This window comes from Diceros bicornis, chromosome 18 (assembly GCF_020826845.1).
Source record: "Diceros bicornis minor isolate mBicDic1 chromosome 18, mDicBic1.mat.cur, whole genome shotgun sequence".
Lineage (NCBI taxonomy): Eukaryota > Metazoa > Chordata > Mammalia > Perissodactyla > Rhinocerotidae > Diceros > Diceros bicornis.
Window position 1 is genome coordinate 13,145,201 of NC_080757.1, and position 16,418 is coordinate 13,161,618.

Genomic DNA, 16,418 nt, shown 5'->3' on the forward strand with positions numbered 1-16,418 from the left:
CAGCAAAGTTGCTCAGAGCTCACATCTATTGCAGAAACTAAGGATAGAATTGACGCTGAATCCTGCCTCTCGCAAGTGATGAGTAACATTCATCCATGACTAATTGAAAACAAAAAAGCCCCATCAACCTTATTGTGCTGAGTTCCAATCAAATTCCACTTTTTATATATAATAATTATTTATCAAAATCTTTGTTACATTATGTTGCTTTGGTCAAATATATACTAATAATTTTTGTTGTCATAACACAAAGTAAAAGAAAATTTTAACATTTAGAGCCTTACTGTCATAAGAAGCTTTAAAACATTAATATTTCAATTTATACACATTTTTATTGCAGAAAAATTTGATTGGGAGAGCAATAAAAAACTTCAAATGAAAAATATGTTAACAGAGGTTTTATGAGCTAAGTAGAATGGAAGTATAAGATAAACGAGAAAAAAATAACTACATAAAATTTTGGTCTGTCGAGGTAGAGTTTATTTGAGTATTTTTAAAGTGGATAACAGCAAGTATCAAATTACTATGATATTTAGATTCCATTGGATACATATTGAAAAGTGAAGTAACAGTTTTATTTTTAAAAGATATTTATAATAATCAGACGTGACATTCTTTGCAACTATTGGTTTGAACCACATGAAATTGTTAATATTCAACCATTTTCAACCTAAAAATATGGCAAGTTCATAGGGTTCAAACTAATATTTAAACTTGTGATAAAAAATTTTAGATGTCAAACTTAAAAATGTGGAAAGAGATACATAATTTTTCCAAAATTGTCTCGGGGAGTATATAGGCCAAGAAGTCCAAAGACCACTGTCCTAGAAAAAAAATCTTCTCTTGCACATATGTACAAGGAGACATACAAAAGAAAGCTTGGTAATAGTGTTTGCAAGAGCAAAATTTTGAAATATCCAATAACAAGAGAATGAATAAATAAATTGGAGTATTTTCATGACAAATTTTTATACGTATAGCAATAAAAATGAAGGAATTAGAGGTACACACATGAATGTGAATGAAGCTTATAAATATTTGATGAAAGCTTATAACATTCGGTAAGTTACTTCTGTACTTCTTTAAGAAGACTACTTACAGCTTGATAATGTTTATAAAATTTAAAACGTAATATAATACTATATTTTACTTTGCAATACAAACAGAAGTAGTAAAAGTATAAAGAATATAGATATAAATAGACACCAAATTTAGCCTAGTTTTAACCTGGTGGGGAGGAGGCCTGGGTTTGGACACGGAGGTGATTATCATATTATCCTTTATACTTTTTAACATATTTTAAATATTGCAAAATAAGTGTGTATAACATTTTTTAAGGGGCCTGCACACATTTAACACTAGAAAAGCATTGGTGAGGCTCTAGGTATAAGGAAAAAATATTTCAGACTAAATAAGAACAGCAAATGCCCCACTTACTGAAAATTAAAGCCCCTTCCAAAAGCCATCTTTTTCTGGGGGAAAGCGGAAGTGGGGTCGTTAAGGAGAGAGAGCAGCACAGAGATGAAAAAGTTGTGCTATGCTTCTTTAAGTAAGGCAAGTTTCTCTTTATCACCGTGTATATAAACAACGTCTGAATTCAAATGTGAACTTTGATCCCTCTTCCAAATTGATGCTGGGTCCAAAGTTTTGTGTCAGGAACTAGTAACAGTGGCCCTAACTGGCTGGCAAATCTGAAAACACGCGTTCCTTTGGGCTGGGTGAGGTTTCACATTGTCCCTTTTGCTCTGCTTATTTAGTTCCTTTCTTGCTAAATGGCGTGTAAGTCTTAACTTCTTTTTTTCTTCTCTCTTTCAGATACGTCCATCAGTAGAAAAGGTAAAAATATTTATGGGGGGTTATCTTTCCAATAGTGAAATGTGTACATTTTTATGGCACATTGCATTTCATTGTTAAAGATGCCGTAGGGAGTTCTCTCCCTCTGAATTAAGTTAGATAGTGGTTTGTTTGTTTGTTTTTATGAAGAAAGTTGTTTAGAATTCCAAATAAGACATCTGTAGTGGGGATGGAAGGATGGGATTGGATATTTAGGAGAAAGACTCTGTAGGATAAATTTTTCCTCTCTACTGAAAGATTCTCAACAGTGTGTTCAGTAACATCTCTATCTCAACACAACCCTCTCCCCTCCCACCACCATCCGTCTCCCTTTACAGCCCTGCTTTTCTCATGCCTTGGTAACAAAACTCCGACACTCCCTGTCTCCTAGGAAGACAGAACTCTTAGGAAGAGTTGTCTATACTCGCTGTCCACTTCCTCGTGAATCCATTCCAATCTGGCTTTCATCCCCTTAACGCCACTGAGACAAAGTTACCAATGACCTCCGTGTCACCGATTCTAGCGGCCAACTCTCAGTCCTTGTCTCGCCCGCCCCTTAGCACACACTACTGAGCACTCTCTCTGTCTTACAGCACTTTCCCCACTTACCTCCAGGACACTGCACTCTGGTTTTCCTCCCACCTCCCTAGTGGCTTCTTAGTCTCCATTGCTAGGTCTTCCCAAGCTCTAAACGTTAGAGAGTCCCAGGGATGAGTTCCTCCCCAATTTCAGCTAGTCTCATGGTTTTAAATATCATGTATACATTGACAGCTCCCAAATTGACATCTCCAGAGCAGTTCCAGCCTCTCTTCTGAACTCCAGACTTGCACCTCCAATGGCCAACTTGATGGCTCTCCTTGAATTTCTAATGGGCATCTCATACTTAAAACGTCCAAAACAATTCCAGAGTTCCCTTCCCCAGCACAAACTGCTCTTTCTTCAGTCTTTGCCGTCTTAGTAAATAGCACGTCTGTTTTTCCAATTGCTCAGGCCAAAACCTTGGAGTCATTCTTGACTCTCTTTCTTTCATATCCAGACTTCCAACCCATCAGCAGTCCTGTGGGCTTTAGCTTCTAAATAGATCCAGAATGTAGTCACTCTCATCACCTCCTTGGGAACCAACCTGATCCCAGACCCCATCCCTGCATTTCTAACTGGTCTCCCTGCTTCCCTACTTACCTCTCTTTGGCGTATTCTCAGCGCAGCCCCTAGAGATAACCTTCTAAAACATGTCACTTCTCTGCTCGGAATCCTCCATAGACTTTCTGCCTCACTCACCGTAAAGTCAAAGTCCTTAAAATAGTCAAAATGTCATTGTGATCTGGCATCCCAATACTTCCATCCTCTCCTCCTACCTCTCTCTGCCTCACCCACTCTACTCCAGCTGCTCCTCCTAGCTGTTCCTAGAACATACTGCACCTGCTCCCACCTCAGGACCTTTGCAAATGCTGTTCCTTCATCCTGAAAGACTTTCCTGGCATATATTCCGGGATTTGCTCCCTCACTTCTTCAGATCTCTGATTAATGCCACCTTAAAAAAAGACCTTTTCTGTCCACTCTACATCAAATAGCATCTCCAAGCATAATTCACAACCCCCTTCTGTGACTTGTTTATTTTCATAACTCTTCCCACCACCTTCTAGAGTATAACTTTACTTTTGAGGGGTTCTTCTCTCTCCTACTGGAATATAAGCTCTGTTAGAGCAGTAAGTGTCTGCTCTGGTCAATGCCGTTATCACCCTTTCCCTGGAATGGTGTCTCACACACAGTAGGTGCTCACAAACATTTGTGGAATGAATGAAGGAGGGAAGGAGAGGGAAAAGCCAGTGTGACTTCCAGGATTCTGGCTTGGGTGACTGGTGGATGGCAGTGTCATTTACTGAGGTAGGAGCACACGGGGGGTGTGGAGGGTGTTGGAGGTGGAGAGGGCAAGCTGGTGAAGTTTCACTTTGAACCAGGAGTTACCCCCCACCTACCTAAGGTAACTGCTCTTCTGACTTCTATTACCATAGATCAGTTTTTTTCCTTATCACCTTGTCATGAACATTTTCAAACAAATGGAAAAGTTGAAAGGATAAGCCCAATCTTATATACATTGTTCCTGAAGGTAGAAAAATACACTCCTATCTTATGAGGTTGACATCACCTCAACACCAAAACCAGACAAGGGCAGTTTATAAAAGGAAAAGTATAAGCCTAGCTCACAGACAAACATATACAAAAGTCCTAAATAAATACTACCAAATTCAATCCAGCAAAGCATCAACCGTGTCTTTATTCCACACCCACCCTTAATGAACAGTCTGGCTGAATATAGAATTTATGCTGAAAATCACTTTCCCTCAGAAATTTAAAGGCATTTCTCCATTGTCTTTTAACTTCCAGTGTTGCTATTAGAAAATCCATTCTTGTTCTTGATTTTTTAAGGAAATCTGCTGTATTTTTTCCACTCTGGAAATTCGTAGGATCTTCTCCTTTTTCCTAGTGTTCTGAAGTTTCACATTAAATGCCTTTTTGTCAGTATTTTAACTTTTTTTGTGCTGAGCACTTAGAAGGCTTAGCAAACCGATATCCTTTACTTCTGGAAATTTTTATTAAATTATTTCTTCCTCTGCATTTTCTCTAGTCTGTCTTTCTGGAACTCCTGTTATTTGAATGTTGGATCTCCTGAACCGGTAGCCTAATTTTCTTACCATTTCCCTCCTATTTTCCCTTTCTGTTTGTCTTTTTGCGTTACCTTTACCTTCCAAGATTTCCACTGCATCGTTTTTTATTTCTTTTACTACATTTTTAATTTCCAGGAGTGCATTTGTGTTCTTTGAATAGTCTTTTTTTGTAGCATTCTCTTCTGTTTCAGAAAGTATCTTTTAAAAAATCTTTCTAAATATATTAATGTCAGTTCTTTTGAAGACTTTTCATTATGATATTGTTTCTAATGACAAAAAAAAAAAGAGCAAAATCCTCATCTCTAATTCACAGGAGAATGGATTAACAATTTGGAGCATAGTCATACAATTAGATAACCTTTCAGCAATTAAAATGAATAAACTAGAGCTACATGTTTGAATGCGGATAAGTCTCCAAAACAAGGCTGGGGGGAGTGAAAAGTAAGCAGTACAAATATATAACCATTTTAACTTGATTTATACAACATTTAACAATACACAAACACAATGTTATATATTGTTTATAGGTCCATTCATAGGTAGTAAATGTTTAAAAGCCATGCAAGGGAATAATAAACTCCAAATTCAGGAGAGCAGTTATATATGGGGAGGCAGGGAAACAACTGGTGTACACAGGAGACTTCAAATGTTATTTCTAATATTTTCTTTTGTAAGCTGAGTAGTGGATGAACAGATTGGTTGTTTTTGGGTTTTGATATTTTATAATATTCATAATAATGTTTTTTATTTATACAAAACAAGTTGAGGTATTATTTAAAAAATAAACTTAAAGTTTATAGAAAGATCAAATTTTATTTAAAATAGAAATAGGGAACCTGGAAAGTCAGGTCTCTGTTTAGAAATGTTAGCAAATAAAAAGAAATACAAGGACAGCAAAGATGATATCAACAAAATCCCAGCTGTGGTTTACAAGATATGAGTAAGTAAATAAACTAGTTTTGCTTAATTTCAACCAAAAAGGGACAGTACCCTGAACATGACTTACAAAAAATGATCAAGAAGGAATTGCAACAGAAAGGAAATTGTGCAAGCGAAAGGGAAGGTTTCCCAGGAGGGTAAAAAGACTTCCCTTGTTGTAATTCCAAACAGGTGGATATATGGACCTCATGTGGAAATTGATATGTGCGGCACTTTTCATCAGCCCTGGGGATCGTGCAGATGGCCCTGGAAGTATGGGTGGAAGGAGGAGACAGAGAGGTGGAGCTTTGGGTTGTATATAGATGTGAGTGTTCTCCCAACCCTGTGCTCTAGACTTTCTTGATTACTGTGAACATCCTACCAACTAGGCTACCGTCAACGTAAAATAAGCCAGTGTGGTGATCTGCATTGCCCTACTTACGTTTCCCATCAGTATCCCTACAAGAAAGTGTCCCTGGTATAAAAGATGACAGAGTTCATTCTCCTAATGACAGTTCCAATCTGACCGTTGTTGGTCATCACTGTGGTAGCCTGTTATCTCTTCTGCTCTGCCTGCCCCCTTGTACCACTAGAGAGGGTTAAGATGGCCCCAAGAAGGAACTAAAGCAAGATGTTCAACAGCACTAAACAGATTAGTTCAACAGTAACAAATTAATCACCCTGCCCACCCCACTTCTTCCCATTCCCCACAGGCACACTTGCAACAGTACTTCCAGCACTGTCTTCCAGTATTTACCTCCATGTTTCTAAATAAAACAATTAAACAGCTGTTTTGTGACTTCCCAATTTTAGAAACTATTTGTTGACTTCCTATCACACAAGATGAGTATTCAGCCCTCTTACACCAATCCTACCACATTGCCCTAACCATTTCTCCTTTCCTTCCCCATATCTTCTCAATATAGTATATCAACATTCTGGTTAAATCAGTATTTAAATTATTAGGACAATGAAATGTTTCCAAACAAGCTAAGAAAAACCCTGTGTAAAAGGTGAAAATGGGATGAATAACTTGGATTTCTGGTTAAATATGGTGTATTGAACATAGGCATTTAATTTTGTACCTTCCTCAAATCCTATTAAAATGATAGAAATAAGATACAAAAATGATAAGAACCCACAAGTACAAATAGAAGAGGAGAAGAGAAAACAGAGCAGTTTGAACGATGGAAGAGGAGGAGCTGACTTGGCAGAGAGGGAAATGCGGAAACAAAGGTGTTTGCGTGTGGGATACTGATGAGAGCACACATTCAGTCACTCATTCATTTAATAAATGTGTATTGAGTGTCTAATATGTCCTAAGCAATGTTCTAGTCACTGGGGATATAGCAGTGAACTAAACAGGCGAAAATGCCTTCCTTCATAGAGCTACAGTCTAGTTGAGAAAAGATAAATAAAAAAATAAATCACATAGAGATTACAGTAAGGAAAAACAACAAGGCGTGGAAGTGGAGTATGAGATGTTGCAGAAGGAAGCAGAAGTGTTATATGAGGCAGCCTGGAAAGGCCTGACTGAGAAATGTCTTTTGAGAAAAGACCTGAAGGAAGTAAAGAGCTGTCCACGCAGATTCCTGGGGTAAGAGACTTCCGGGCAGCGTGAACAACTAACGCCAGCGCCCTCCTGTGGTGGAGCACGCACGATTACTCCATCGAACAGCAAGGAGGCCAGTGTGGCTGGAGTGCAGTGAGCGAGGGGATAGGAGTGGGATATAAATGAGAAAGACAACACTCGTGGAGACCTCAAGGAAGCAGAGAAATTTCCACTTCCAACATGGCCAAGCAATCTCCTATAGGACTGACATTCATATATGTAATAACTATAAATTCCACACAAAATAAAAAAATTTAATTAAAAAAAACATACTTGAAGGCACTGGAGAGGGAAAAAAAAAGCACTACCTAACACTTGGAAAAAGCCTGATGTTAGTTAACACTTGGGAGAAGGGAATTGAGGGAGTTTGCGTTTTCACACCTTTTGGCCTAAGGGCAGGCCACCTAAAGCTTAGTAGAAAATCCTCAGTCTTTCTGGCCTGAAAGACCAAAAAACAACCACAGCAGCTGGAGAGTGGTGGGGAAATCTCAGAGAGAGGAGTGTCAGAGAGAGGGAGCCTTAAATTCTGCATATAAATTCTGCCCAAATCCCCAGATAATCCTTGAATCATATGTATATGAGATAGATTTAAACAACCTAGCTGCAGATAAAAATATGAATTGAGATTTGAGATTGAAAATCTGCATTTGCATCCAATCAGTTAATTGTCTGCTTAAAAAACATCTCAGTGGGGGCCGGCATAGTGGTTAAGCTTGCGTGCTTCACTTCGGCAGCCCAGGGTTTGCAGGTTCAGATCCTGGGCACAGGCCTGCACACCGCTAATCAAGCCATGCTATGGCAGGTGTCCCCCATATAAAGTAGAGGAAGATGGGCAAGGATGTTAGTCCAGGGCCAATCTTCCTCAGCAAAAAGAGGATTGGAAACAGATGTTAGCTCAGGGCTAATCTTCCTCACCAAAAAAAACCTCAATGCTTTTCAGAGGGCTATAACAGAACCCAGAATAGCTACAACATAATATTCACAATGTCCAAGATTCAATTCCAAATTGCTTGACAAGCAAAGAAACACACAAATGGAACCCATTCTCAAAAGAAAATACGATCAACAGAGCCCAACTCCAAGATGACCCATATGTTGTAATTAGTAGAAAAGGATTTTTAACCTTCTGTTTAGCGCTATTGTAACCATGCTCAATGACATAAAGAAAAATATGTTTGTAATGAATAAAAAGATAGGAGATCTCAACAGCTAAATAAATCAAGTAGAAATTCTAAAATTGAAAAATATAGTCTGAAATTAAAAATTAACAGAGATAGATGATAACAGAAGAAAGAGTCAGTGAACTTGAAGCTAGATCAATAGAAATTATCCAATCTGAAGAACAGAGAAAAAAATGAAAAAAAGTTGAGCAGAACCTCAAGGACTTGTGGGGAAATATCAAAATGTGTAACATATATTTAATCAGAAGAGAGAAATAAAGGGGACAGAAAAAATATTTGCCAAAAACGACTGAAATCTTCCAAAATTTGGCAAAAGACATAAATTTAAAGATACAATAAGCTCGGCAAAACTCAAGCAGGATAAATATGAAGAAAACTGCACTGAGGCAAATCATTGTCACATTGCTGAAAACAAAGATAAAGAGAAGATCTTAAAAGCAGCCAGAGAAAAATTACAGATTACATTCAGGGAGCAATTCAAATTACCATGGCTTCTCATCAGATACTACGTAGGGCAGACAACATTTTTAACATACTGAAAGAAAAAAATCTGTCAATCCAGAATATTCTATATCCAATGAAAATATCTTCAAGAATTGAAGCAAAATAAAAATATTTTCAGGTAAAAGAAAACTAAAAGAATTCATTGCCAGAAGACCTACACTACAAAATAAATAAAATACTTTAGGTTGAAGGGAAATGATAGCAGATGGAAACTTGGGTCTTCAATAAAAACTCTGGACAGTGAGGATCAGATGAACTTCCTGATTGGCTGCCAGACCTAGCCCTGTGTGTCTCTTCATCTGGCTGGAGCTCATTTGTATACTTTATGATAAAACTATAATCATAGGTACAGTACCTTCCTGAGTTCTAGTGAATTACTCTAATTCACTAGTCATTCTAGTGAATTACCACATCTGAAGAGTCATGAGAACCTCCCAATTTGTAGCCGGCTGATCAGAAGTAAGGGCAGCCTGGGCACCCCCAAGATTGTGGCTGGTGTCCTTAGAGGGTACTGGGAACCGCAGAATTTGTAGCCACTCAGAAGTATGGGTGGTTTGGGGGTCCATGAACTTGCAGCTGGTGACTGAGGTGAGGTCAGTCTTGTGGGGAACTTTGCCTTTAACCTGTGAGAGTTGATCTAACTCTGGGTACTTAGTGTCAGAATTGCATTGCATATGGATAAATACAAAAGGCTATTTTTTTCCTCTTGATTTCTTTAGAATTCATTTAAAGCTATTTAAAGCAAAATTTACAACATTATCAGGTGATGCTATGGACTGAATCGTGTCCCAAATTTATATGTTGAAGCCCTAACCCCCAATGTGACTGTATTTGGAGACAGGGCTTTAGGAGGTAATTAAGGTTAAATGAGGTCATAAGAGTGGGGTCCTAATCCAATAGGATTGGTGGCCTTATAACTAGAGGAAGAGAGAGAAAGAAATCTCTTCAACACATGCTGAGAAAAGGCCATGTGAGCACACAGCAAGAAGGTGGCTGTCTGAACGCCAGGAAAAGAGCTCTCACCAGAACCCAACCATGCTGGCACTCTGATCTCAAACTTCCAGCTTCCAGAACTGTGAGAAAACAAATTTCTGGTGTTTAAGCCACCCAGTCCACAGAAGTTTGTTATGGCAGCCCAAGCATACTAAGACGGGGGGGTTTACAAAGTATGTAGATATAATACTGTAAGAACTCTAGTATACAGGATGGGAGGGCAGGATGCAGTAAATGGTCGTATATGGTTGATAGGTTTCTACATTTTACATGAAGTGATACAATGTTAACCCTAATTGGTCTGAGAAAAATTAAGGATGTATATTGTAATTGTATTAACTTCCTATGGCTGTTGTAACAAGTTATTACAGAGTTAATAAAGAGTTTAAAACAACATACGTTTATTCTCTTAACAGTTCTGGAGGTCAGAAGTCCCAAGTCAGTTTCACTGGGCAGAAACCAAGGTGTGGGCAGGACCAAGTTCCCTCACAAGGCTGTAGGGGAGAATCTGTTTCCTTGCCATGCCAGCTTCTAGAGCTGCATTCCTTGGCTCGTGGCCCCTCATCCATCTTCAAAGCCAGCAGCATAGCATCTTCAAGTCTCTCTCTATTTTTGTCATCACATCTCCTTCTCCTCTTCTCTCTCTCTAGTCAAATCCCTCTCTGCCTCCCTCCTTTAAGGACACTTTTGATTACATTTAGGGCCCAAGTAGGATCCAGGACAATCTCTCATCTCAAGATCTTTAATCACATCTGCAAAGTCCCTTTTGCCATATAAGACAACACTCACAGGTTCCGGGTATTACAACTTAGACACCAAGGGCATCATTTTTCAGTATACTACAGTAATCTCTAGAGCAACAACTTAAAAATAATGCAAAGAGATCAGCTGAAAAGCCAAGGATAAATTAAAACAGAATTCTGAAAAGTATTCAGACCATTCAAAGAAGGCAAGACAGGAGGTACAAAGGAACAAAAAACAGGAGACATACCAAAAAAATGACAATAATGTGGCAGACCTAAATTCAACCATATCAATAATTATATTAAATGGTAATGCGCTAAGCACTCCTGTTAAAAGATGGAACCAGTGCACCTCCCAACCTCTTGCTTTCTGGGGAAAAGGAACAGATCATCCTTTCCCATTGCTCGCTACACCAACATGAAACAGTTGGTGTGTATCTACCCAAGTGCAATGGGCTATTCCACTCCCCTGTACCCTACCTTCAGTCTATATCTCACCCCACCCTCACCCTGACATGCACACGCACACACACACACACACACACACACACATACTCATACTCCCTTAAGTCTCACCTTTCCGTGAAGGTAATCTGACCTGACCACCCCCACTACCCCAGTTGCAATGGGTTGAATCTCCCCACTCACTTCCGTGGGTGAGATTGTATCTTGGTATTTATAAAATTCAACTGCATTCATTTCTTTCCAGGCCAGCTTCCCTTCTCTAGTCTGTGAACTCTCTAAGAGCAGAGACTTTATTTTATTTGTGATTGTAGCCCCTGAGCCAGGTGCATATAGGCCATTTGATTGTTAAATTAATTAATTAATCTACAAAATAACGTGGAAAATATGGTAGGCTATACCTTACCTACTATATCTTATAATAATAAACATGGATAAGGGAATAATTTAACCCAGACCATGCCCTCTGCTTTGTAAAACAATATCCTACCGACTTGGCATGGTGCCTTATTTTTTTCCTGACCAATACTGACACATTGGCTCAAATAAATAAACATTCCTTCTTTGATTTACTTTTTTGAAAGAAATAAGTTCACATGTCAGTGAAAAAGCTGATGCTTATAACCTCTTCTCTGAATGAATTTTTACATTTTTATGATAAATATTAAGGAACAATAAACTTTTCTTTGTCTCTTTTTTTTCAGTGATCTACCTTGACCTACCCCTGGCCTTCAGCATGGAGCCCACGTCACATCACTGAGATAGGAAAGCAGTGGTGTGCTGCTAAAGGGTTAACAGCCAGCTCTCGGGGGGCTGGGGGGTGGCCGGTGGGGAAAGTCCTGATTTGTAATGTTTGCCAATTTCCATGGTGTAAATACTCCTACCATGGCCAATTTCAAGCTACCTACATGACTTTTCCATGAATGGAAAATTGGGAAGAGATGGGCACAACAAGACCTCAGAGCCAGTGCAAGCCATTGTAAGAAAGCCCCAGCACACCATCGTAAGACAGACCACATGATGTCAAGGACAGGGTAGAAAGAGACACTCATAGAGACAAGGAGTGGAAGAGGATGTTAGAATTCAAGACATGAATATAAGCTTTTTTTTCAAAAATTAAAAGACACTAATTATTCTCTAAAATGAGATCTGAGTGGCTGCTCATCACCACGACTTGCTCACGCACAGTAAGTTCACCCCGACTTCTGAGAATGAAAATATGCTCAGAGTCTGATTTTTTTCTCTTACATCCCCTAGAAAAGTGACAACAAAAGATTTGATGGGTATGGTCATTTGTACTTGTCGCATGAGATCTGGCAGCAACTAAGGTGGCGAGTCCATGACTGAGACCTAAATACTCCCCTGGGAGAGGGAGAAGGCCCCTGAACACTGACCCTGAAATGTCCCTTTGGGCCATTTGGGGACAAAGAGAGGAGCTAGGATTGCTGATTGGGTAGGGGAGTGGGTGAGGAGGTGCTTTAACCAGGAAAAAGAGCTGAGACTATGTGGAAACAGACCTCCACCAGAAGGCAGGGAAGGGAAGAATACTTGGGACCACAAATGCACACAGGATGCCATGGAGCTGCTGTTTCTTGCCCGTGAGTTTAATGACAAGTTTCCTCCCCTTTGCATGCCAACTAAGCAGGAGCCGACAGGGCATTCCCTGACTTCGCCACCCAGCCAGACCTGGAGTCTGCCCCAAACACAATCACAGATATTCCCAGGCTTGAATTCCATCCAGAGACTAGTCATTTGATGCAATTGCATGTGGTCTGAAAAACAAACTCCCACTCAAACATATTGTACTTGGGGAGACTGCAATCTTGATAATCATGTCTGCCAGAACTCAGGCCCACTCTGACCACAGGATCCTTCTGAAAGGCATGACCAACATAAGTGTGCACAATTCCACCATGTAATTTTTGTCTGGGAAATGAAATACCTCCGTCGTTACATCATTTTTCTTAGCATAGCGGTCCCTTGAAAGAATAAAACCTAAGCTCTCTTCCCAAAGCCAGCTATTGAAATAACCTTCTTTTCACACTCTCTCTTATCTTCCATGACCTTGTACAGCTTTCATACAGAATTTCTCGTTTTATCCTCAAAACAATGCATTGAGGTACGTATTATTATTCCTAATTCCTGGTCCAGCCCAGAATTCCTACTTCCCCTTCCCCCCCTCCCAGTGAAAGGTGACATCGAGCAGCCTGGCCAAACCATGTCTGAGGAATCGGTTCCCTGTGACAACCCTGACCCCCCTCCCCTGACCCGCCGGCCTGACACAAAGGGACTGCCGGAAACTCCTGACAGCTGCCAAGCGGGCAGCCACAGCGTCCTGGAGAGGAATTCTAGACTCACAACAGAGCATTTCTAATCCAGTTTTTTATGGGATTGGGGTTGGAGGAGGGGGTTGGTGACCAGCCAAAGACGGGTGGCAGAATGACGAAATCATGCAAGCCCACAGCTCTGATTCACATTGTGGTGGGAATGGGGACAGGCCTCTGTGCCAACCAGAATGTTCCCGGTTACACACTGCAGTTAAAAATAGTGGCGGCTCAGGAGTGGGCATGTGGTCAAAAAGAAATTTTACTTTATCTGTAATATTCTGATTTTTTTTAAAGAAAGCATATTTGTGCATTAGTTATATAATTATAAGTTATCTTGAACGTTCAAAAGAAATGGCCATCACTGCGTCTTTGAGAGCCCCTGGGTACTGGGGTGGGCTGGCGGTGGGGAAGGACTTCTAACTTCCGCTCTAATTAACCCAGACACGCATCCTTCACATCCATTCAGGTTGGCCAGTGTTTGCCCACCAACGCACAGCATAGCGCTTCACTGCCTACTAAGCACAAGGCATGTGGGTCCCTCTGGCAGAAAGAGCCTGGTGAAAGAGGTGATGAATCTCAAATTGTCTACACCCATAGTTGAGTGGGGGCAAGTTGGGGCAACAAACAGACAAGCAACTGACCATAACCAGAGACAGAGGAGGGAGGTCCTCTACCAGTGACCGCATTGGAGTTGGACTTGAAGAACTGGTGGGATTTTGATATGTAAGGGAAGGGATGGTGCAGGGGTGGACAGTCTGGAAAGAGAAAACATCTTGGAAGAAAATTAGGGCAGAGATGAAAAAACTCATAGTCCTTTCCAATTCCACCCCCATGGCCCTGTCCCTGATTCCTGCGCTCTGGGACGCCCCACCTGTGCACCGCTCTTTTACATTTCTACCACCCCCCTCCATTCTGGGGGATCCCAGCAGGAGACGAGGTGTGAAAGCTCAGTTTTTTTCGTTATTGTGGATATTCACAAGACTGCCTGCCCCGAGATAGACAGGAGTGCGAGGCAAAGGTCCAAGAGATTAAGGAATTTGCCCAGCTGATGAGGAAGGGAGTCAGGATGCTAACCGGGGTCTCCCCCACCACCAGCTGTCTAACAAGGTGGACCGTGTCTTGCTTAGACACGTAGATCCCTGAGTCAGATCAACCTGTTTTGAATCCCAGCTCTGGCACTCGCTGTGTGACCTTGAGCAAAGTCCTTAAACTCTCTGTGCCTCCGTTTCTATAGGTGCAAAATGGGGCTAATAATAATTCTTGTGCCAGAGCTGTTGGGCAGATTAAAAAAAAAAAATTAATGGAGGCTGGCCTGGTGGTGTAGTGATTCACATGCTCTGCTTCGGCAGTCCGGGGATCGAGGATTCAGATCCTGGGCACAGACCTATGCACCGCTCATCAAGCCACGGTGTGGCAGGTGTCCCATATATACAACAGAGGAAGAAGGTCATGGCTGTTAGCTCAGGGCCCATCTTCCTCAATAAAAAGAGGAAGATTGGCAACAGATGTTAGCTCAGGGCCGATCTTCCTCACACACACGCACACAAAAATTAATGCCTGTAAAATGCTTAGCATAATGCCTGGGACATGGAAAATGCTTAAGCCTTCATTGGCTATTACCTCTTATCCCTCTGATCATTATGATTACTGCCCACTGTTCCTCATTTGGTGCCTGAATTTTACAGTCTGGCAGGAGGCTGGAGCCCGTCTGGCCTAGTCCTTAATCCCATTATCCTCCTCCGAGGGGCCCCCATCCCATCTGCAGACTTCACAAGAATTCTCTCCTCCTGCCTGTGTCATCGCTCCTCACTCATCATTCAGAGCCTTTCTGTTAGCACAGCTGCTTCTGGGGTCTGGGAATGCTCTGAGGACCCCGGGGGGGATCACACTAGAGTAGGTCTATCCAGTGGGCGGATGGGGGGGTATGTAAGCAGCCTCCACATCCTGTTCCCACATCCCTGAAGCACCCCATCCAGCAGGCCACCACCCCTTCTCTTCCGGTGGCCTCCCCTGGGCCTGCTTGGATGAAAAGCTTGTCTGCACCTTGGCTTATGTGGGCTTTCTTGTGAGCTCACCCACAGGGGACATGAGAGCTTGGCATTCACCGCATCCTAGACCCTCCCAGCCTCACTCCTGGGGCCGAGTCCCCTCCATCCCTGACGGGTTCATCGAGGGACAGGGTAGTGATGGGAAGGAAGCTCAGGGCCTCCGGAGATTTCCACCAAATGATCCCGGCTCTCCCCTCGGCAGCAACCCAGCCCATCTTTCCTCCATGAGCACCAAGTGTCTGTCCCCACGCTGCACATCTCTACTTCTGGAATTTTCAATGACGCTCATCTGCCCCCATCCCTTTAGTCTTCAGATGGAAAGCCAAGGGCCAAAGGCTTAAATCACAGCGCTGGCCCTGCAACTTGGAACCAGCCTTTTCCTCCTACACCAGTGGCTCCTGGCTTCTCTGCACGTTAGAATCACCTAGGACCTTTCAAAACCCCACAGTCCCACCTGGACCAGTGAAGTCACACTCTCTGGGGTTGGGCAGGCATCAGTGGATTTCTGTAAGTTCCCTAAGCGATTCCAATGTGTGGACAAGTTTGGAAGCCACTGTCCTCCACCCCAGCACCAAGAGCCCCGACAAATGGCCAGGCCCCAATCTAGGTGCTTTGCGTGTTACTCATCTTTGCTTCATGATTCCTTTTTGCTTTCTGACATTCTGAACATCAGGAGGGACTTCTTCATGTATTAGTGAAAAGCTGCTAGGTATTTATCAGCTGTTGTAAAGTTGTGTATATGGTGTGCTCACTAAAGTTGAAATAAATTAAAATGCTTAGATACATGTGCAAGACTACAATCAAAATTCTCCAACTACACACTAATATCTTAACTGTGTTTATAAACAATAAAGGTGATTATTGAAGCTAATTAAAGATAGGCTTGATTTTTTACAAATAAAATTCTGGGAAACAGAAATACATATTAAATCCTCTTAAAGAATTTCAATATGAAGTATATAATATCCAAATGTTTCTAATGCAGTTGCAATTATCTGCATATTTTTAAATTCTCATTGAGCTATGTGATACACTGTTTCATCATTTTTATTTATCTAACGAATTGCACCCTGCTTCTCCCTGTGAAAAGAACACAGGTAGACAAACAAATCTCCTCTGTTCACTTGATTC